This window comes from Dunckerocampus dactyliophorus, chromosome 11 (assembly GCF_027744805.1).
Source record: "Dunckerocampus dactyliophorus isolate RoL2022-P2 chromosome 11, RoL_Ddac_1.1, whole genome shotgun sequence".
Classification (NCBI taxonomy): Eukaryota; Metazoa; Chordata; class Actinopteri; order Syngnathiformes; family Syngnathidae; genus Dunckerocampus; species Dunckerocampus dactyliophorus.
Genome location: NC_072829.1, coordinates 10906491 through 10930170, shown reverse-complemented (window position 1 = coordinate 10930170; position 23680 = coordinate 10906491).

Here is a 23680-nt window from a genome sequence, read left to right as displayed (position 1 = left end):
ATTTGTTAACACAAGCACACACGGAGACAATAATAAACATATTTTTAAATTAGGAGCACTCTGCCTTATAAGCACATTAGCACCATTTTGGATCCAACTCTTGTATTAGGTATACCTTGATTAAAGAGTGCAACATCCTTTAGATGTTCTCCTGAGTGGGCATGATTGAGTGTTTCAACCCTAAGAGAACAGACACAAAAGCGTCCTCTTGGGGTCGGCCATGTTTCACGTCAGGACAATTAAACAAGCCACCGAGGCCACGCAGCACAGGCCTCTTGCGTCTGTGCAGACGCAAGTTCACTGACTGTGAGCTAATCTCATCTGATACATTACTGACTGCATCATCATCTTTATGGCAGCGCTAACAAGCCTCAGAGAGCATTAATAGCCGGGGAATGTTCAAATCTCCCGTTAAGGATGGAGATGGATGAAAGAGGGATCAGCCAGCATTAATCATCCTTGCATAGTTTTATAAGCCCTCGCAGGCAGCTCTCATTAAATACAACGCAACATAAGGGGCTTTAGATGAGCTACTTGTTGCTGCGTCATATACAGTGGTATGGAGAAGTGTTGGCCCCCTTCCTGGTTTCTTATTTTTTGGCATGTTTGTCACACTTTCAGATCATCAAACAAATTGAAATATTAGTCAATGACAACACAACTGACCACAAAATGCAGTTTTTAAGTGAAACTTTTTATTATTACTGGAGGAAAAAATCCAAAACTACATGGTACTGTGTGAAAAAGTGATTGGCCCCTAAACCTAATAACTGGTTGGGCCACCCATAGCAGCAACAACTGCAATCAAGCGTTTGCGATAACTTACAATTTGTCTCTTACAGCGCTGTGGAGGAATTTTGGCCCACTCATCTTTGCAGAATTGGTGTAATTCAGCCACATTGGAGGGTTTTCTAGCATGAAGCGCCTTTTTAAGGTCATGCCACAGCATCTCTATAGGATTCAGGTCAGGACTGTGACTAGGCCACTCCAAAGGCTTTTTTTTGTTTTTCTTCAGCCATTCAGAGGTGCACTTGCTGGTGTGTTTTGGATCATTGTCCTGCTACAGAAAGTTCCTTTCAGTTTGAGGTCACAGATGGCCGGAAATTCTCCTTCAGCACTTTTTGGTAGACGGCAGAATTCATGGTTCCAATTATCACAGCAAGTCTTCCAGGTCCTGAAGCAGCAAAACAGCCCCAGACCATCACACTACCACCACCATATTTTACTGTTGGTATGATGTTCTCTTTCTGAAATGTGGCCTTACTTTTACGCCAGATGTAATGGGACACACACCTTCCAAAAAGTTCATCTTTTGTCTCGTCACAGAGTATTTTCCCAAAGGTCTTGGGGATCATCAAGATGTTTCCTGGCAAAATTGAGAAGAGACTTAAAGGAAAACTGCACTTTTTTTTGGAAATTTGCCAATCATCCACAAACCTTATGTGAAATATCAACACATATTTCTTTCCCTTTTCTTTGCATTTTAACGAGAGAAAACGAGTTAGCATGAGCCAGCTAACATTGCACATCATGGGAGGCATCTATTTGGATGATAAACCCCTCCCAAAAAAAACTTTTAAGAAACGCCAAAAGTGTTCTATTTCCATAACTGAGCTGTATTTTGTCATTGTAGCAGCTAACACAAAAAAATATATTTATCTGGCGGAATAGCACAACACCTCAGTAGTCTCAGCGTCACTCACAACACCTCAGGCCACTGCAATGGGACATACAAAAGAGTGGATACTACTGGCTCTCAATTTCGCGCCGAAGACTCAAAAAGATGCTCGTTTGCTGTCAGCATTTTTTACGTGAGGACTGGAGCATAAGTCTTGTGCTGAAAGACACAGCCTTCACAATGAGAGGGGACATTGTAAGTCTTTCTATGCTGCTGTTGTTGACAGAAGTAGCGTTAGCTCCTATATGGGCTATGTCAAATCAATGCGCCTCGGAAAGATTTTTCGGAAATGTTTTAAATCATCAAAATACAAGATACTGTAATTTTTACATGCTATCATCAATGTACCTGATAATGCATGATCACAGCATGGATTTAAAACGATTAAACATTGTTAGAGGGTTTTTTTAGAGGGCTTCATAGTCGAGATAGGTGCCTCCCATGACATGCAATGTTAGCTGGCTCATGCTAACTCGTTTTCTCTTTTTACAACGCACAGAAAAGGGAAAAAAATATGTGTTGTGGATTGTGGATGATGGGCAACATTTCTTTTTTTAAGTGCAGTTTTCCTTTAAGTTTCATCCCAATTTTGCCAGAAAACATCTTGATGTGAAGTGCAGTTTTCCTTTAATGTTCTTTTTGTTCAGCAGTGGTTTTTGTCTTGGAACTCTGTGATGCTGACCGTTTTTGCCCAGTGTCTTTCTTATGGTGAAGTCATGAACACTGACCTTAACTGAGGCAAGTGAGGCCTGCGGTTCTTTGAATGTTGTTGTGGGGTCTTTTGTGACCTCTTGGATGAGTCATCGCTGCGCTTTTGGCGCAATTTTGGTTCGCCGGCCACTCCTGGGAAGATTCACCACTGTTCCATGTTTTCGCCATTTGTGGATAATGGCTCTCACTGTGGTTTGCTGGAGTCCCAAATCCTTAGAAATGGCTTTATAACCTTTTCCATACTAATAGATCTAAGTGGGGGAAGGGGTTGGATTTTTTTTTTTTTTGTAAAAATAAAAAGTTTCATTTAAAAACTGCATTTTGTGTTCAGTTGTGTTGTCATTGACTCATATTTAAATAAATATATACCGTATATAACCCAGCAGATAAGCAGACTACTGTGCATGAGTGTAATGTGGCTAACATTAGCGGTGAACAAAGCAGCAGAAGATGCTTTCACGGGCAATAAACCGCCCGGTAATGGCACCTCAGGGTGATTAAGGTCTGTTGTGCAGACTTGCAGAGAGAACACACAGGCTTTCATTTCTGATTTTCGTCACGGATGACAAACCAGCTAGTAAGTAAAGAAAATTGGTAGCGGAAAAAAAGTTGGCGGACTATAAGAGACAATGTTGGACAGTGAGGGGGTCTTCGAAAGCATGTTAAAGCTACAAATGTGAGTAAAGGACATTAACAAGTGCTGGCAGAAGCCCAACGTACATTTAAAATGGGGGTCTGCTTGGGCTTTGCAAAGGCGCACCCTGGGGGTCCTACCATGGAGTAAGCACGGGCTAAAGTGGAAGAATGTCCTTCCAAATAGAAGCATGGTCAACTGTTTAAAAAAAGTTCAATAGATGCTCAACAGACGGACTACAGTATGTCACAAAAAGTGAGCACACCCCCTCACGTCAAAAACAAATCTCCACCATCTCCAAAATCTCCACCTTTGGTGACCCTTGATGTGAGTAACAACGGCGACAACAGCGCGGCCGTACCGGCACCACTCAATGCTAACGAGGCAGCCAACGACTTTTGGCCAAACTTCGAAGTCCAGTTCCGACTGCAAGGAATAACACAGGAAGTGACAAAGTATTTTCACGTACTGGCCGCTCTGGCCCTCCACTTTCTCTCATATCGTAGAAACGGTACGACGCGCAATTTTAGGGGTTTTGAAACCGTGAGTTTTTTTATACCGTGATATAGCTCGAAACCGGTAACCAGCCTATGCCTGCCTACAGCCAAGCATGGTGGTGGCATCACGAATGCTGCCGGCACTGGGGAGCTGTGGTTCATGGGCACAGGAAGAGTTTGTCCTACAGAAAGAATCTGTCAAGTAGGCATAAAAAAAAAAGTTTATTTCAAATGAGGGTATAGTAGGGGGCTCGGGCCTTGAGTGAAGAGCCCTCATAAGGCAGCAGGTCTGTTTTCATTTGGATAGTTTTTCTTTTTTAATGTCAGGACGTCTTTTTAATTGTAATTAGAAACAACAGTAGGTGAGGTCACGACTTGTGCGCCGTTAATCAGAGGACAAACTCATCAGTGAAGTGGGTCGGCGTGGTGTTTATGTAGAAATGGAAAACCTTCCAGCAGACATGACGAGCGTCCATCTCTATCTAGTTCTTCCTATAGAGACTACCAAGATTATTCTCCCCTAATTGTACCAAGATGTATGTGACATTAATAATTAGGCGTGTGCTTCGATTCGAAGACACTTTTCCTGCACATGAAGCTCTCAAGGGGAAGATGGTAATGAAAGTCATTGTGTGTGAAGACATTTAGTATAAACACTGTATAATGTGGGTAATACGAGCAAATTAATAAGATGTAACCTTCCCTTTTAACCCATCTCGTCATGCTGCCTGCATCCACAGCTCCATCCATGCAGTTATTTTGAACGCCCCTCAATAAAAGACTCTCAAATCACCTTAACTCCCGACCTCCACAACAGGGGTAACAGAAATAATAAAGTTTATCTCAATGCAGCAACCAGGTAAGATTTTTTTCAAGAAAAAATGAGTAATCTTATGAGAATAAAGTCTCTTTTTTTTTTTAAGTTGTATTTTTTGACAAAAAGTGTAATGTTACAAGAACAAAGTTGCAATTTTACAATCATCTACTGGAGGTTTGTATGGAAATTCTGATTTTGTTCTCATAACTGGGACTTTTCTCGTAAATTTAAAACTGCTCTCATAACACTACGACTTTATTGTGGTAACGTTATGCAGGTTTTTTTCTTTACAACTGTTTCTTATACTACGGGTAGTTTGACTTTATTTTCAAAAGATTCTGCCATTTCTCTCGTGACTTTACAACGTTTTTTCTGGTAATATTAAAACTTCCTTGTAAGTTTTCCAGCCTTTTTTGTCATTATTACAACTTAATTATCATAACTCAAAGTTAATTTGTGCAGCTTTATCATTGTTTGCTTGTAATCATACAACTTTTTTTCCCCATTTTTCTTTAGTCTCACTACATTGTCATCTTCTCATAAGTTACATTTGCAATGGAATATTATGACGTTATTCTTGTCATTTTTTCTTAATTTTACCAAGTAAAACTTGACAACTTTATTCATGCGACTTTACAGCTTTTTTCTCCTAATATTTTTAAGCTTTATTATCTCCATTTTCCCAGATGATGTCAGATGTTTTGTCATAATATCATGGCGTTATTGTTGTAACCTTACAACGTTATTCTTCATAACTTGACTTTTTTCTTGTAATATTACAACTTCATTTTTGTAACCTTATCTGTTTTTCACATAACATTATGACTTTATACTTTTATACTTTCTCATTATGTTTTTTTAACTACAGATGTTTACATCTTTTTTCATCATAACTTTATCACTTTTTTTCTTGTTATATTCTGCTTTTATTCTCGTAACATAACTTTTTTTTTACTTAATATAATAATGATAATGGTAATAATTGATTTCTGACAGGCATGCTAAATAAGTTACCATGAGGAAAATCACGTTCAACATGTCTGAAAGGAGTAGTTTACTTTTGTACATTTCCTGTATCCAACATGTTAAATAATAGAGAAATTATAAAATAAATAAGAAAATTTAAATAGCTTAAAGACAAATGAATACGCAAATAAATAGATATGGGAGTAATCTTACAATTAGTCCCGCAATTTTGTGACTTTATTCTTGTAGCTGCGACTCTTTTTCCAGTAATATTTTTAATTTTTCTTTTAGGTTTGGCCCTAATACACCGAATAAAACGGAGAAATATGAGTAGGCATAGACAACACGATATAACTACACAATATAATTCATCTATAATGTTTCTGCATGACCCATTCAAATGGCATACACTATAAAAATATCATGGCAAGAAACCTTATATTAACTAATGGACAATATTATAAAATGTGCTTTTCGTGCAGAACCTCATTTGAAGTAACCAACCGCGTAAAAAGCAAATGTTAAATTCTGAACAAATGCAGTGTCATGCTCCTCCCAACTCTGCGTGTGTGTGCGTGTGTGTGTGTGTCTGCAAGTGAGTAATTACAGCAATCTCACAAGTTTAGCAATTAGCTTTGGCAGCCAGATGGGGATCATGCAGCTGTGCAGGTCGTCTTTCAGTGAGATCATATGAGGCGAGGAAGACTCTTGGCTGATGACAGCCTACCAACCTGGCAACCTCATTTCCTCGAACACACAAACACGCACACACACTCTTCTCCGTTGCCTTTGGCATGATGGGATGGCGACTGAATGGTGGTGTGTACGTACGTACACACGTGTGCAAGCCATTAAGTGTCTGCTCTATTATATACAGTTTTGCATCAGCGCAATGTGTTTGTTTGGCCATGGAGGGTCTCTGAGCATCCAGACCTGAAGCATCCATCACACAGCAGAGGGTCTTCACACTGATGAGAACCAAACCACCTCGTTCGGTTACAGCGGGTTAACCACTGATGGACGTTAAGGCCCAATATTTAAAACTCTTGGTCTCTTTCAATCATTTTCCTGGTCTTTATTTTTATCATTTCAAACAGGTAAATTACCAAACAAAATGAACATTGCTAAAGTAGTACCGATCTTCAAAACTGGAGACAAACATCAAAATACAAACTACCGACCAGTTTCTTTATTGCCACAATTTTCCAAAATCAATGAAAAGCTTTCGAACAACAGGTTAGATACAGACCATCACACTACCACCACCATATTTTACTGTTGGTATGATGTTATTTTTCTGAAATGCCGTGATACTACGCCAGATCTAATGGGACACACACCTTCCAAAAAGTTCATCTTTTGTCCCATCAGACCACAGAGTATTTTCCCAAAGGTCTTGGGGATCATCAAGATGTTTTCTGGCAAAATTCAAACAAGCCTTAATGTTGTTGTTGTTGTTCACCAGTGGGGGGTGTCATCTTGGAACTGTGCCATGCAGGCTGTTTTTGCCCAGTGTCTTTCTTATGGTGGAGTCATGAACACTGACCTTAACTGAGGCAAGTGAGGCCTGCAGTTCTTTGGATGTTGTTGTGGGGTCTTTTGTGACCTCTTGGATGAGTCGGTGCTGCACTCTTGGCGTAATTTTGGTTGGCCGGCCACTCTTGGGTAGGTTCATCACTGTTCCATGTTTTCGCCATTTGTGGATAATGGCTCTCACTGTGGTTCGCTGGAGTCCCAAAGCTTTAGAAATGGCTTTATGACCTTTTCCAGACTGATAGATCTCAATTAAGTTATGTTTTAACCGAGGGAGGGCACTTTTTCACACAGGGCCATGTAGGTTTGGATTAGATTTTTTTCTCCCTTAATAATAAAATGTTTCATTAAAAACTGCATTTTGTGTTCAGTTGTGTTGTTGTTGTTGACTAATAGTTAGTGTTGACTAATATATAACAGCGTATGAACCCGCATTGTGTTCTGCGTCCTTGTGGTGTATTAGTGTGTATTGGTGCTCTTTTGTATGTGTCTGTTATTGTATTTACTACTGCTACCAGTAGAGGGTGTTGTATACTCATGTGAGGGTTGAAGACATGTGCAGCTCCACTTGTCTCTGTATGTGTTTATGTGCCTGTACAAGCATATTAGGAACCTACAGTAGGCAATAGCCAGCTAAACATAGAACCACAACAGTCCTTATTGGCTAAGGAAGAACCCGCCCATTGTGTTCTGAGTCCTGATTGGCTGTAGACCATTGCCAATCAATTTCCTTCATGCTGTTTCCTGTTATAGTCAAAAGCTGCCAGCAAACTAACTGTGTGAGCTGCTTGCTAACCACCAATAAACATTAGAAGAAGAAGCTAACCAGCTAAATGAATCTTTGGTTCATGGTGTACGACAAGGAGGACGATGGCAGGAGCAATTTGTTTTAACTAGGATCCAAAAACGCTACAGCCGAATGGTGCCGGGACGAGGCACGGTCAGAGGGGTGAATAAGCGTGAGTCACTTGATAATTTCATGTGTCCAACGTGGTAGATTGATGATTAAAATTCAAACAAAATTTGAAATTTGAGAGTTTTTAAACGAGAGAAATGTGACAAAATGTTCATGCCTGTCTGAGAAAAGTGTATAAAGTGTATGGTGTTTTACAATTGTAAACAAATAAAGTTGTCTACTTCACGGATTTCACTTATTGCGGGCTATTTTGGGAACCTATCCCGCACGATAAACGAGGGAACACTGTATACAATTCTTCTCAACAAGAGAGGAGAAATATGACCTTAAAATATTTACAGTACATGAGAGGACAATGCTAACAAACTTCAGTATATCAGATGCATATCAGCATGTGGAGTCAAGTTATGGAACGCATTGAGTAAGGAACTCAAACAATGCACTAAAATGAGCCATTTCAAGAAACAACACAAGCAGTTAATGTTTACAAAGTACAAGGAAGAAGAGTGCAGAACCACTGTGTACATACAATGCTACTGTATGTCTAACCGGTAGCACTTTTCAATAAGGTGTTGAACAAGCTTTACTTCTTCCTACTCCTTTTTGGACACGTGGAACTGTGAATGGTAACATATGATATATTCCAATGTAACTTATATGCATGCTCAAAAGAAATTAAACCATTCCTATCACCATTTATTCTCACATTTCTGTTCTGCTATTTGAAGAGGAAGCCTTCACTCAGTGTGTGTGCGATTTTAATAACTCGAGGACCCCCAGGGTGATAAATCCTGAAGCACAAGTCCTTCATATCTCCTGCTGGAAGTGAGTCAACACACTGGTCAGCAGGATGTCATGCATTGTTTCTGCACTGCTTGTCACTCAACCGCCTCAAGACCTGCAGAGGGGATCCGTTTCTGTTGAAACCTGATTTAGAGTCAGTTGTGGGCTGCATGGCTCCTTTTTCCTGTTCAAACTACACAGGAGGGAGATGTGTGATGGGAAGCTCTGAATAAAAGGAACTATTTTGGGACACATATTGGCTTTTTTTTTGGGCACAAAGTGAGCGAAATGGCAGCAGAAGAGCAGAAACAATGGAAAACAGCCTCTCATAGCTGTCACTATCCATGTAGCATGTAGCACACAAGCTTCATATGAGCCCCACATGTTAGCCTTTGCTATTAGAGTTGGCACCTTTTAGCAGCTTGTGAGCTTCCATTAGCAGCATTTTAGGCCTTGCACACATGGGAACGCGCCTGACTTTTTTTTTTTCTGGCAGGATGAAAAAAATTTGCAACCACATGGTGCCGGATTTACTAAATAGTTGCATCCCGACGGGAACAGATGACCGAGTGAAAACGGTGTAATACACACGGCACACCTAGGTGTGGCGCTGTGAACACACACACAGGCGGAACCACGTGGCACACCACACCACAGTCTCACGAGTCTAAATGCAATCACTTCTGCGAGTCATTACGGAGTGTAGGACAACAAAATATCAGGAGAATGTCGACTGGGGTCATGCTAGTCGAAATATTCAGCTATTATGTTGGCATGTCGGCAGCGCTCACTTCGGGTCACGTGATGGCGACGGATCAGTGAGTCATTGCGGGGTGCTTGACAACACAAAAACGACAAGCAGGCGTTTTCAGATTTTCCCACTCTGGAAGCCATTTTCGAAAAATACCCTTTCAGGTCACCCAGGATGCCATTTCCGTGTGGATGACACTCTGAAATGATCAAATATTTTGCCGTTTTGAAGTGAAAATAGCCCCTTAGCCTGCATCGACCGATTTTAGTATTGTCTATTTTCTTCTGTGTAATAACAATACATTTCATTGATAGCGCCTTTTAGTAGCCCAACATCAGTTAGCGTCAAGTTAGCCTCTGCTATAAGTCCTATGATTGCTAGCACCTTTATGCCACCAAAGTACCTGAGTCACAAGTGAGCCTTCATAAACAACAAGTGGACAACTTTGACCAGTTTTTTAGCTTCTGTATTCTAGCACCAAAAGGGTCGCTGCTAGCCCAATGCTAGCACCTTTCAGCAACAGTCTTGCCTCTGTACCCCCATGTTAGTCTTCACCATTATTGCGTTGTTATAAAAATAATACATTTAATTAATAGCACATTTTAGTTGCCAGTGAGGCTTAATTAGCACAATTTTAGCTTCTGCTATTGGTGTTAGCACCTTCCGCCTGCACATGCGCTTCTTTTAGCTCCAAGTGAGCCTCTGCTGTAAGTGCCAGGTACCAGTATTAGGCTCATGTTAGTCTGCACGACTGATATGTTAACTATAAGCTTCTGCTATTTGAATCATACACAGTGGATAACCCAAAGTTAGCTTCTGTTATGTGTGTTAGCAGCTTTTAGCCTCTGTTAGCCTTGCCTGAGTTGTTTTTTATCAGTCCTTAGCAAGACAATAGCAATGCTAGCCTCTTGTGCGAGTATATACTGTACAGTATAAGTGTGTGTTAGCATATGCACCCAATGGAAGCTGTGTATAAACCATAGCCATTTAATAAAAAGGGAGGTCACTCACCCACATGGCCATTTTGCAGACATCCACCATCAGTGTGAAGGGCGGCACTTGTGAATGCCTCAAACACTGTAAACAGAGAACATAGGGAATATTATTAACAATATCATTGTTGTACTGTCTCTTTAAGAGGAAATCAGCGCTTCTGTCAGCTTGCACTGGCTGATTGTTAAATCTCACCCTCTGCACGCCACATTCTTGATTGGACGGTAGGAACGAAAAGAAACGTGAGTGCGCGCAGGTGTGTGTGTGTGTGTGTGTGTCAGTTTGCAATCACCATTACTGTTCAAACCTGACAGCGGCAATCATTTTGCAAGGAAGACAAGTGAAAAGAGCAGCTGGGGAAGAAAGAAGAGAAGTTGGAGAAGTTTTACTTGTCGCTAGGCAGAATTCACGCCGCGCCACCGTTTGAGCCACAAACATAAAAATGATGCCAGAAAGCCGTCGACCATGAATAATGTTGGCAAAGCTGGGAAGGCGGCCGGCAGTCTGATTACACCCCTGACCTTTGAACCGGGCAGACACCCTCGCCCTAGTAGAGGTCAGAGCCACTGGAGCTGCAGACCTGACCCCAGAAGAGCACCCAGGTAGACAAAGACATTCTGTCCAGGTCCAGAAACGTATAGCTGTATACGCCACACATTCTAAAGGCGTACCTTTGTGTTGTGTTAAGAGGGGAAGTAAAACAAGTAGGATTTGAGAAGGCGGAGATTTACTTCATTCCAGGCCCGACTCAGCAGGGAGGACGGGTGTGAAAATGGAGAGGGGTCAAGTGGTCAGTGGGAGAAGATAAAGATGGCGACTGCTGTAGGCGAGGCCAGAGTGATGTCAGGGATGTTAAATCTAATAGCTGCTACTGCAACCTTTGACCCCTCAGTTGCCAATAGGTCCATTTCTGACTAGCGCCCCACCAGATGATGCCATTTTGCTTCTGGAAGGATACAGTGAACGTCTGATGCCAAACAACACCCAAAAGTGGTACAACTTGGAGCTCAAACTAACATTTCTGGAACAAATATACTTCAAAAGTCAAACGAGACATGTTGCAATGTTTTAGATTGAAGACGATTGAAGACTAATTCACTGTGCGTTAATTCCTGTGGGGAAAGAGCTCCAATGACATCATTACAGTTTGAAATATGATTAAAAAGGTGCAGAAAAACATGTCAAATGTGTTTTATTGATTTGGTGTAAAGTGTTTCCTCGCTCGATTGGGATTTTTTTCCCCCAATTTTAGTGTTTTTTTGTTTACTGTGTATAAACGCTGTTGAGTGTCTCTCTTCCCTCTCTCGTCTGTCTGCGCCACCCATTGTCTTCTGCGTCCTGATTGGCTGTGGACCACTGTCAATCAATCTCCTTCGTGCCGCCCTGCCTGTCTCCTGCGTCATTGCTCACTTGCCGTCTTTGTAAGTTTGCAAGTTTGTCCCCAACAAAACCCACAACGTCGACAAAACGTTCTGTGCCCAAAAGACAGAGGAGGATGCTAACATCTGGACACGCATGTAGAAGCTAAGCGGTTGTAGGGCGCCATTACGGAATAAATGAGTCTTCGGTTGGAGGAGGAGTACCGCAGCAGTATGTTTCAACAAGGATACAAAAACGCCACAGTACAGCGGAACGACACCAGGACAAAAAGGCATGGTCACAGGAGTGAAATACACGTGGGTGACTTCATCATTTCCTGTGTCCTACCTGCAGGTTGATCATTAAAATTCAAATTAAGGTTTGAACTATTTTGTTTTGTGTTTAAACGAGAGAGAACGTGGGAAAATGTTAATGCCTGTCTCAGAAAAGTGTATAAAATGTATGGTAAGGGGGTTTTTGCAACCTTAAAACACATACACTATAATAATATAAAAAAAGTATATAATAAAGTTGGCTACTATCGTGCACATATCCCCCAGGGAACACTGTATTACAGTGGTTAGTTTTTTCTTTTACACTTGCAACACTGTTAAAATGTATTTATTGAATCTTTTATTAGACCCGCCTCGTTACGTATTCGAGTTAAGAGAGTCTATAAAGACAGTTTCCATCTTTATTAATACAAGTAACTAAAGTTATTAATATTAGTGTGGTTAACTTTTTTTTTTTTTTTACACTTGGATGACATTCAAATGTGCACAAAAATGAGAAGTGTGACTTTTATTATTAGGAGTTCCTTATTGGGCATTATATAATGAATGTTGTACTGTTTTTCTGTGTTAATATAAGAATGGTTAACTTCTTTTTACACTTGCATGACAGTTAAGAATGCTACGAGTCATCAGTCATTAGAGTTAAGAGGGTGTATAAAGCATGTTTGTTCATAACAGCGTGGGTTAACTTCTTTTTACACTTGCATGACAGTTAATAAAGTTACACACTCCAGCGTTTTAACGTCGCGCAAGATGCATCTCTGTGACATAAACAAATACGGACGCGACTGTTAATCCACGTGTCCACCATTATCTATTACAGGGATGGGGAACCTGCGGCTCTGGAGCCAGATGTGGCCCTCAGACATTTCTTAACATGATAAAATTGAGTTCTTTTTATTTATTCATTGCTTAAGTAAGACAGTACAGAAATTACAGTGGTAAAAATATAAAACTTTCGTATGAATTTTAATCCATCCTTCCATTTTCTATCGCAATGCGGGTGGCCAGAGCCAATGCTGGCTGTCCTGATAAATATTTTCCGGGTCAGACAGCAAAATTTCATTATTACTGGTAGCCTACCCGGGTCATTGAAAGGTCAAGAAGTAAACTTCCCTCCTTTCATTAAACAGCCAGCTAATTCTGCAGAGCAAACCCCTTTTGATGAAGAAGGTGGCGAAAATAAAGATAAGGAGTACGGTGCAAAACCATGCAGCACCAGAAATCGCATTCATGGCAAGAAATATTTGATTTATTATTGGTTAGCTTCAGTAGAACAACGTTACTGAAAAGAATACATTCAGAGACTTATCATAGTCTAACATTGCTGGTCTTGCTTAATAATGCACGAATTGAGTTGTATTCAGTGTTATTATAAGGCTCTCGCTGAAAAACATATAAAATGATGTAGCTTTCATAGCGCTCTTTCATAGCCAAAAAGGTCCCCGACCCCTGATCTAACACAAGACTATTATACAGCGTTTTAAAGTGAAATAAAGATATATGCAACCGCTAACTCCCATGTCCATCATTAATAGAAGACTACTGCACGGCGTCCCACTTGGCTTCATACTTACATGCAAGATTTCCACAAGCGAATGTCCAGTAACGTGATGCGTGTTTTGATTATTTCTTATTTTGTTTGTAGCCAATTTTTTGGTTACTTTTTAGTGTTTGCTTCAGCATTTGCAGATTGAACTTTCCAATAGCTACTAAATATGACTAATTAATATTGATAAGCTGTTTTTGGGAATAAGCCTTTTCTAAAACACATGAAAAGTTCCTCATTTTGATTTAGTAGTATTTTGGGCATCATAAGAATTTATGTTCATGTACAGTATACATCCTGTGTGTATAGCAATGCTCGTATTTCATATACCGGCCAACATATCAGTTATCAGCCTATATATCAGATATCAGCTTTTCTCAGCCCCCAATATCGGTATCGGCCCCAAAAATCCCATATCGGTCAGGCTATAGAAGAAAGGGATGGAATACACACATAGGAGAGCTTAAATGTGTGGCGAAGGGAATGATCAACGACCTGAAACGTTCTTTACGGCAGCGCAGAGCAGAGTGAATCTGTTAGGAGCCGAGCTGCTGCATAGATGTCATGAAGTGCACATGCTCTCTCGCTTAACGCAGAGTACGTGTACTTAATTACTTTTCAACCCTGAAAAAACATGACCCCAGTGAACATTAGCGTTCACCCGTACATACAGTGAAGATCTTCAGCTTGAAATATGCAACACACTGCATTGCAAGTCAAACGGCCTGTTAAAAAGAGTTGCACTGGCAGCCTGGCTATTCGTCTCACTAAATAATGACACGGCTCCTCGTCTATCAGGGGAATATGGGCTATCTGGAAGTGCTGATGATAACACTTAATAAAACAATGGCACCTTCTGTTTTCATTTTGGTACTCGCCAGCATTTTCAGGAGGGTGACGGGTGGAGCGTGTCCCAGAGGGAGTGTGTTAAATGTCGGGCGGAGAAAAACGCAGCGTGATGGAACTGACTTTCACTACTACTTATGCAGTGGTGGAAGGGGGGAAGTAGAGTTAAAGGTGGTATGTGGCGGAACGTACGCGATACCGGGGGTCGGAAAGCTATGGCTCGCGAGCCATATCTGGCTCTCACGCTTTTTAATTTTTATTTTTTCACTCACATGTTAAAGTAAAACGTTACAGAAATCACAGTGTTAAAAAGCACTACAATGCATTTTAATGTGTCTATCCATTCTCTACCGCAATGCAGATGCCGACTGTCCAAAACATGATTATGATTGGATAATGCGGTAGCTGAGAGGTCAAGAAGTGAATTCCCAAACACTTTTGATGAAGAAGATGGCAAAACGAACCGTACATTTCAACACAAACAGACAGAGGAATTCAACTTGGTGGAGAGAGCAGCTTTTGGCGGTGTGTCTAACATGCAGTGATAAAATGTCACTGATGAAACTGTCAACTATAAAGCGGCCATTTGCATCTAAATATCCAGCGGGGGACAGTCGGAAGAAGGCATGCCAAGAGCTAATGTCCACTTTGCTGGTTCTTTAGCAGTAGTGAGGAAGGGAAAGCCATGCACAGATGGCAAATTTGTCAAAGCATTCATGTTTGATGTGGCAAATGAACTTTTCATATCTTAACTTATCTTGAACCACACACTGCAGCATGTGGGTATTGCCCTATTGGCCGTGCCTCATCTGTACATTTTTGCAACTTTAGAGGCATGTTTTTGCCAAATTATCACATAAACAGTTAATAATTTGTCATTTCATACTGTTGGGCTGTGTTATGGCTTCCCGGCAAGGTGGCTGCGTTTGCCACCGTACATTTGGCAGCCATCGTTTTAACACTCCTGTCTGACCTGCAGGTCGGAACTGTATTCTGACACGTTTTTATAGCCTCGTCACAGTGCAGCCGTATATTTCTCCGACCGTCTTGTTCAGCCAGCTGCTCCTCACAGATAGTCCTCCTCTGTGCCAAACGCGACACCGTCACGCACAAGGCATCCACTTCCTGCACAGCGAAGGAGAGTCAAGGATGGCGTGAAGTAACGGAATTGGCTTCATTGGTGGAGGCCTCAGAGAGGAGAACGTCGACCCTAAGTTCAATAAAAACTATTGATTCATCCTTCATTGTGGAATAGTATAAAAGGTGCAATAGCGGTATGACACAAGCCAAAAACGCCTTATTCCATCACTTCTACTTTGTGGCGCAAGTCATGGATCATCAAACTCCCTTATGATTTTACAGCAACCCAAAGCAGCTGTCTCTGATTCAGAAGCAGAGAACTCGGTCAAACAGCTGCAAACATCAGAAATGAAAAGCTTATGCGATGTTTGGCCCTGCCTGCGGGAGGGCATGCTCTGGCACAAATATGCCCTTTGACATTGACTTTGGGGGACAACTGACCCTCATTTGGGCAGCAGCAGCAAGGAGCAGCAGCTTCAGCCACCAGATGCTGATATAACGCTTGACAACACTGCCACCTGGTGCTGAAGGTGTATTACCGCATGGAAACGTAAATACCACACAGCAGTGGTCCACAACCTTTTGGGACCCACGGCCCGGCTCGTGCTCCCACAAATCTCCGCGTAGCGGGGGGGGGGGGATCGTATAGCGATGTATATTATCTCATTTAGTATGTATTGGGTAAAACTAAGACAGGAACAACATCAAATTAAAAGCACAAAGTGAATACAGACCCACCATCCACCACTTTAAGCTTGGAGTTTGTTTTTCAGAGAGAAGATTATAGCGCCGCTGCTTGATGTGTGTGCTAACGGCAGTTAGCTTGAAGCTGTTCACACAACAAACATACACATTAGCACCCAATAACGTCATCAAACTTTATCTTTATGCATTCCCACAGAGTATCAGCATTTGGGAGCAAATATGAAGTGAAAACACCCCAATAAAAATACAGTATACAGGCCCGTAACCAGATATTTTTTGGGGGGGTTAAAAAATGAGTGAACCTGAGTGAACCAACCTTTGTGTGAGTGAGCGAAGGGAAAATTTTGCATTTGGAGCCCGAAAAAACAGTTTTCTGATGCATATTTTGGACAGACATAACAACAATGTTATTTCCTCCAAATTAAAAGCTTAAGGGCAAAATGACAACATCATGGCTTTAGTGGTGGATGCTATTTACACCGGCCTACACAATATGAATCACTACAATGTGTTTCAGCCTTACCTATCGCAAATTCAGCATCATCTTCCTTGGATGTGTCGTGGAAAATATGTCCACCACTTCCTCCAGGTTGATAACCTTCTTGTAGTGAATGTGGAGAAGTGCCAGCAAGGTCAAGCACTGTTGCATCATACTAGCCCTCATGTAGGTGTTCAGACGCTTCAAGGTACTGGCACTTGGCTCACATTCACACGATGTAACTGGGATGGTACAGGCCAACTGAAGGAGGACCCTGATGTTGGGAAGTGAACGGGATTGTGTGACGGTCCACAACTTGATGTCGGGGAATGCATCACATCCAGTCAGGTGGATTATGGACTTCCTTTAATGGCAGTTTGTCCTGTAACAACACTTTTACAGAGGAATGACAGGTGAGTGTCGACTTTGGTCACGAGATAACTATGTCTCATTCCTAACAGTTCTCAGCACTTTCTACAGCAATTTGGATTCCATTTTACAAAACAAAAAGTGTTTCAATCGGTTGTGATGGTATAGTGTATTGGTTGGCTAACCCTTTCTAATTCCCCTTAAAATTATTATCTTTATAATTTGTCTCACAGGTGCGCTGATATTAATACAACGAAATATTTTGTAATCCAATTTACAATACAGGACAAGTTAACACATTCAAACTTCTTTTTGCATGATGTCCCTGAACACATCTCAAGTGACCAGGAATGACAGGTGAGCGTCGACTTTGGTCACGGGATAATCTACATTGCACATAAATGATTCTAAATTAGTTCAACAAAGAAACTGCATTAAAGGCTATAAAACTTCACTCAAAAGTGCAGACTGGCTCATTCCAATTAGTGAACACTATCAAATGCACATTACATTGTATATGACAAAATATAAACACGAAGTAAACATTACATCACCAAATATCCCGGACGGTGCAAAAACGTCACTCACCATCATTCCTAACAGTTATGAGCACTTCCTGCAGTAATTTGCACATGCCACTATTCAACAGCAACAGGCGCTGTTGCAACACTTCTGCCATAATTTATCACAGCACATCTACACTCCGTTACAATTGCACACCTTGATAGCAGCTTTTTTTTTTTAACTAAGCGGACCTTTGGTTTCCAGTTCAAAATCTGTGCAGAGAGGGAGAAGGCTAGCGCACGTACGATGGTGCGTTCAAGGACTGTCAAACAAAGTGACCCACTCGCAACAAACAACATAAACATGCAAAAACTTCAAACTATATTATTTGTTAATTAAAATAGTGGCTCATATTTCCAAAATTGATATGCATTTACTTAAAATTGAATTTAGTTATTTACAAAAGTGTTTTTTTGTGTGTCTATTTTTTTTTATCATTGCGCCTGAAAGATTTCCTCGGCCCAGTTCGGCCCCGCCCACTGGTACTGGGCCCCGGCCCGGTGGTTGGGGACCCCTGCCATACAGTACATCGAACGGCAGGTTTTATGAAGTATGCGGGTATGGTGGTTATATGAATAGCTGTATAATAATAATACAATATGGCCACAAACGTATAGGATAGGTCCTTTATCACTCTTCAGTTGCAGCATAACAGCTCATAATATATTTATAGGCACGCCTGCAACGCAGAGTAGGCCATCTTGTTATTACTTAGAATTATTATGCAAAGCAGCAGTGAGTGGGTGCTCTGTGTCGCAGGCATGCCTATTTTATTACGCATAACACGGTCGCTATGTTAGAAACACACCTTTATAGTAGGGAATTTCCCAGAGCAAAGTTTCCGAGTTGCAGGTCAGGCATCCAGTCATGCAGCAAAAACACTTCATACACTTTGTTTACTCCTGTGCTTTCTCTCTGGCTAAAAATGTTTTTTGGTCAAGTGTTTTGTTTTGGCTCTGTCGCCAGCACTGTTTGGCTGTACGTTAATCAAGACAATGCACGGAAACCAATACTTTTTTTTTGCAATAATTGTCACTGAAAACCGCAGTGCACAAAAACGGAGGTTCCACTGTGCAGGCATAAACAGAATGGTGTTTTTTTACTTGTGTTGTGAACATGATAGACACTTTTAGCAGCTCTTGCAATGACTTGTGCTACTGTCATTGCCCACAATTTCTGCTCTGACTCCTGTAGCTTCTGTGAACAAGGTGACCTGCTCTGCAACCTGAAGCGCTGATAGCGTTAGCCTGGATGGTGAGAGAGCCTCAAAAAAATAGTTCTGAAGAATTCCTTGATACAGCCACGACTGTTCTTGCAGTATCAACATCACATAGGTCCACCATGGTTGCTTGTCTGGTTGCCACCGCTGCAGCAAACGATACCAACAACGCTTCCCGGTGATGATGCTTGTTGTGCTGCGAGAGCAGCTAACTCTGCTGCATCTCTTGCAGTGTTTCTAGCTAGCTCTGGGTCTGCTTCTCCATCTGCAAGTAATCTAGCCGCCTCAGATGCCTTCACTGCCGTTTGAATGGCAGTGTTGACTTGGTCGGTTAGATCTGCTCCAGTAGCTGCTGCTCCTGAGGCTGCCTGGGATGTTGCTGCTGAAGCTTTCGCAACTTTTTCATCTCTTGTTGGCAGTGCTTTCACAGCCTCCGAAAGCACCTCGTCGGATTCTCTAGCCAGAATCTACCACATTTTGTACTTGTTCTGTGGCTAATGCTAAACCTAATCCAACCATCATATCATATCTTCTTTGATAAAAAACAAAAAAACTAGAAACTCCCGCATCCAGATGTAGCAAGGTTTGCTGCTATGATGACGGCGCTCGCCGTACGCTGCATTTTCTGCTGCTTTGGATAGAAATCTTGCAAGAGTGGCCATGTTCCCCGTAGCTGCTGGCACCACTACTGCTGCTGTGTTTGCAGCCATTTCAGGTACATCAGCTGCTTTTGCAGCAGTGGATGCATTCATTGTGCCCTCTGAAAGAGAAGATGAAGCAGCGGCTGATCTGTCTGCAGCTGATGAAACATTTCCTCCAGCATTTGCTGCTAAAAAGCCACTCTGGCGACTGCAACTGTTATCTCTGTGACTCTTTGTACTGCGGGGTCCACTGTGGTCCCTGTGGTGATTAGGAGGAGTCGTCTACTAATCCTGGTGTCTTGAAGTCCTCCCTCAGCAGACTGACGATTGATTACTATTTCCATTGACAAGTCTGGTCGGTGATGGTATTTAGCTATATACTGTACTGTAAGTGTTAGTTGAGAGAGGGGTGCTTCATAGGGGGGAAAGCTTTGACACATCCAAGGGCCACTGACTGACAGGGGCCCCAAAGATAGGTCATTATTAAAAAATAAAATATGGGGGCCCAATGTGATTTTTTTCGTCCATGGGGCCTGGAATTCGTGACGGCACCCCTGAGTTGAGACAACTTACCAATAAGTATAAAACAAGAATAAAGTCTTAATGATCATCTTTTAGTTTTTCCGCCCACTGCCCCAAACTAAATCTCCTGTAAAAACAAAATTAAATATCTCAATATTGATGGTGAATCTGTAAAATACATGTTTTTTTTAGCCAAGTATAAAATAGGGAATATGAATTGATCTATAAAAGTCATGTTGCACTTTTGCAGGAAGTAACATTAAAGGGATAGCTCAGATTTTTTGGACAAGAAGTTATATGACATCACCACCGGCGTTACTTTCTCTGCCGTTGTATCATTGACGTCGCTGTTGATGCGCTACACTGCTGATGGGGATGTCATAAAACTTCATGTCAGAAAATCCAAACTATCCCTTTAAGAGTTACTTAAGAAATATACTTAATTACTTAGTCGATTTAGAGCCTGGGTGGTGAGACTTTGTTTCTTATGCTTCTAGTATACTGTAAGTATGTTTTATTTTTGGGTGAAAAAAGTGTCATTAGGAGCCAAAGAGGGATAGCATCTTGATTTGTAATTATTTTAATTGCTTTTATTTAATGGGCCGCATGGTGGATGAGTGGTTAGCATGTTGGCCGCACAGTCAGGAGATCAGGAAGGCCTGTGTTCAAATCTCCACTTGGGCATCTCAGTGTGGAGTTTGCAAGTTCTCCCCGTGCGTGCGTGGGTTTTCTCCGGGTACTCCGGTTTCCTCCCACATCCAAGAACATGCATGTTAGGTATGAATGTGAGTGTGAACGATTGTTTGTCTATACGTGCCCTGTGTCCAGGGTGTACCGCGCCTCTCACACGAAGTCAGCTGGGATAGGCTCCAGCATAACCCCGCCACCCTAATTAGGATAAGCTGCATAGAAAGTGGATGGATTCACTTTATAGTTCTCCAGCACACTGGTCAGTGTTTGCCTTTTTTTAAAGTGCTGTATAAATAAAGTTGGCTTGGCTTCTTGCAGTAACGTGAAAAATGTTCCTGCAGTGAAGAACAGGACATTGTTGGACGGTGCTCAACGGTGCTCCGAGGTCATGAAAGGAAATCTTCTCACAAACTCTTGTTCGCTTCCAAAGTCCAACAAGTCACAATAGTGACTACAGTCCCAGTTGAAAAATCCCTCAAAGTGCACCAAGTTTGACCTCTGTTTATTATACAAGAGTCATGGAGACAAAGTCCAACAACGTCCAAAAGTGCCATGGTACTGTGTCAATGACAACACACAATACACTTTCAGGCATCTTTACGCTGGAATTCCAAGTGAAGAAAGGACTCACCACACTGACTGAAGTCTGGGGAGATCCCGGACTGGATGTTGACTGGACTCTTGATGTCCTGATCGGTCCTGGTCCAACATTTATATGCCGCCTTAAGAAAGAGCATGACATCAAAACTTGTCCTGCCTTAATTAAGATGTCTGTGTTTTTAGGAAGTTAATTGTTCTTTATTATCCATCCATCCATTTTTTATGCCCATTTTCTAGGGTCGCAGGGTATGCTGGAGCCTATCCCAGCTGACTTCGGGCGACAGGCGGGGTACACCCTGGACTGGTCGCCAGCCAATCGCAGGGCACATATAGACAAACAACCATTCATACTCACATTCATACCTATGGACAATTTAGAGTCACCAATGAACCTAACATGCATGTTTTTGGAATGTGGGAGGAAACCGGAATACCCGGAGAAAACCCACACACGCACAGGGAGAACATGCAAACTCCACACAGAAATGCCCAAGGGAGAATCAAACCCAGACCTTCCCAATCTCCAGACTGTTACTGTGTAGGCCAACATGCTAACCACTAGACCACCGTGCGGCGTTCTTTAATATTATTATCTTCATTTTGTAACGTGGTTCTGGCTGCATACTCCTAGTAGTGCAGGTGTACTAGACTTTTTTTGGTCCAGTCAGATTTCAGCTTCTGTGTGTTGCCATATCAATGTAATCTGCCCAGGGCCTTCAGAGTCAAATTCCCTGACATCCTGGCGAGGTCGCTGTCACATACACAGTAGCAAAGGGGCTGTTTTTTGTAGCCAATCAGATTTCTGATTCTTGAGCCAGCTTGAGCCAGCTTGAGCCAGCTTGCAGGGCCCCAGTTCCCCCATAATACAATTCCCAGTTCCGCATGTCCAAAAGGAGTAGGAAGAAGCAAATGTTATTTAATCCTACCTCCTCCCATCCGTTTCACATCTGTTGCTGTACATTTCTTCACTTGCTGTATTTCATGTCATCTTTTGAATACATAAAAAAGTGACAAGGTAATGTAACAATATGGTAACATAATTGTCATGGTTTTTCACAATCATAATAAATAGTAATCATATATAATTATCGAGGAAAAGGCTTCTTGAGACGTCATCTGTACTTCTGTGAAGACCGTCTCAAGAAGCCTTTTCCTCGATGGACAACTCCTGTACGACTGAGAGCCTACACAGACGCATATATAATCATAAAATAATACAAATAAACATAACATAACATAACATAAGTTCAAAACTCTTCTTTCTTGTATTTTGCAAACATCAGCTGCTTGTATTGTTTCTTGAAATCGCTCATCTTAGTGCAGTTGTTGAATTCCTTACTCAATCTGTTCCATTATTTGATTCCACATACTGAAATGCTGTGGGGTTTTAGTGTTGTTCTCGTGTTTTAAGTGTAGTTTTACCCTGAGATCATATTTCTCCCCTCTTGTTGAAAAGTATTGTATGACATTTTTGGGTAGCAGGTTATCGTTTGCTTTATGGATCATTTTATCGGTTTGAAAATTTACTAAATCAGCAAATTTTAATACTTGTGATTTTAGAAATAAAGGATTTGTATGTTCTCTATACGCAGCGTTATGGATTATCCAGCTGATCTTTTTTGTAGTACCTTTAGCGTAGATTTTGTAGTGCCTTTTATCGTTATTACCCCATATCTCCACACAGTAAGTTAGATATGGTAATACCAAAGAACAGCAAAGAGTATAGAGTGATTTTTGGTCAAGGACAAATTTTGTTTTATTCAATATTGAAGTATTTCTCGCCACCTTATGTTGCATATTTTTAATGTGAGATTTCCAGTTCATTTTTTCATCTATTATGATCCCCCCCCCAAATTTTTTCGTTCACCCTTTCAAAGTCCACACCATCAATTTGTATTTGCGTGTGCATGTCCTTTCTGCTATTACCAAATAACATTTAGTTTTACTCAAGTTCAAGAATAATCTATTTTTATCAAATCATATTTTTAATATGGCCATTCCATCTGTGACTTTAATTAACTTGTGTGCTTTCCCCAGAACAAAAAGCAGTTGCATCATCTGCAAATACTAACTTTAAGCCTTCCGCCTTAATATTGTTTGTGAACTGCTTCAGATGATGTAGTGTCAATGTTTGGAGTTGCCTGAACCTCTTATCACCGAGCCGTTCTATTTATGCTGTATCAATGCATCAAATTTGGCTTAGCGTCACGTTTACAAGCATCTCTGCAAATCCATCCCGAACTTGAAGTTATTAGCAGTCATGTCAGTCAGGCCTATTGGTGACTGCGTATCTGAAAATCCATCCGTCCATTTTCTGCACAGCCTCACTAGGGTTGCAGGGGTATGGAGCCTATCCCAGCAGTCTTTTCAGGCCAGAGGTGGGGTACACCCTGGACTGGCTGCCAGCCAATGGCAGAGCACATATAGACAACCATTCACACTCATATTCACGCCTATGGACAATTTAGTTTCCAATTAACCGATCA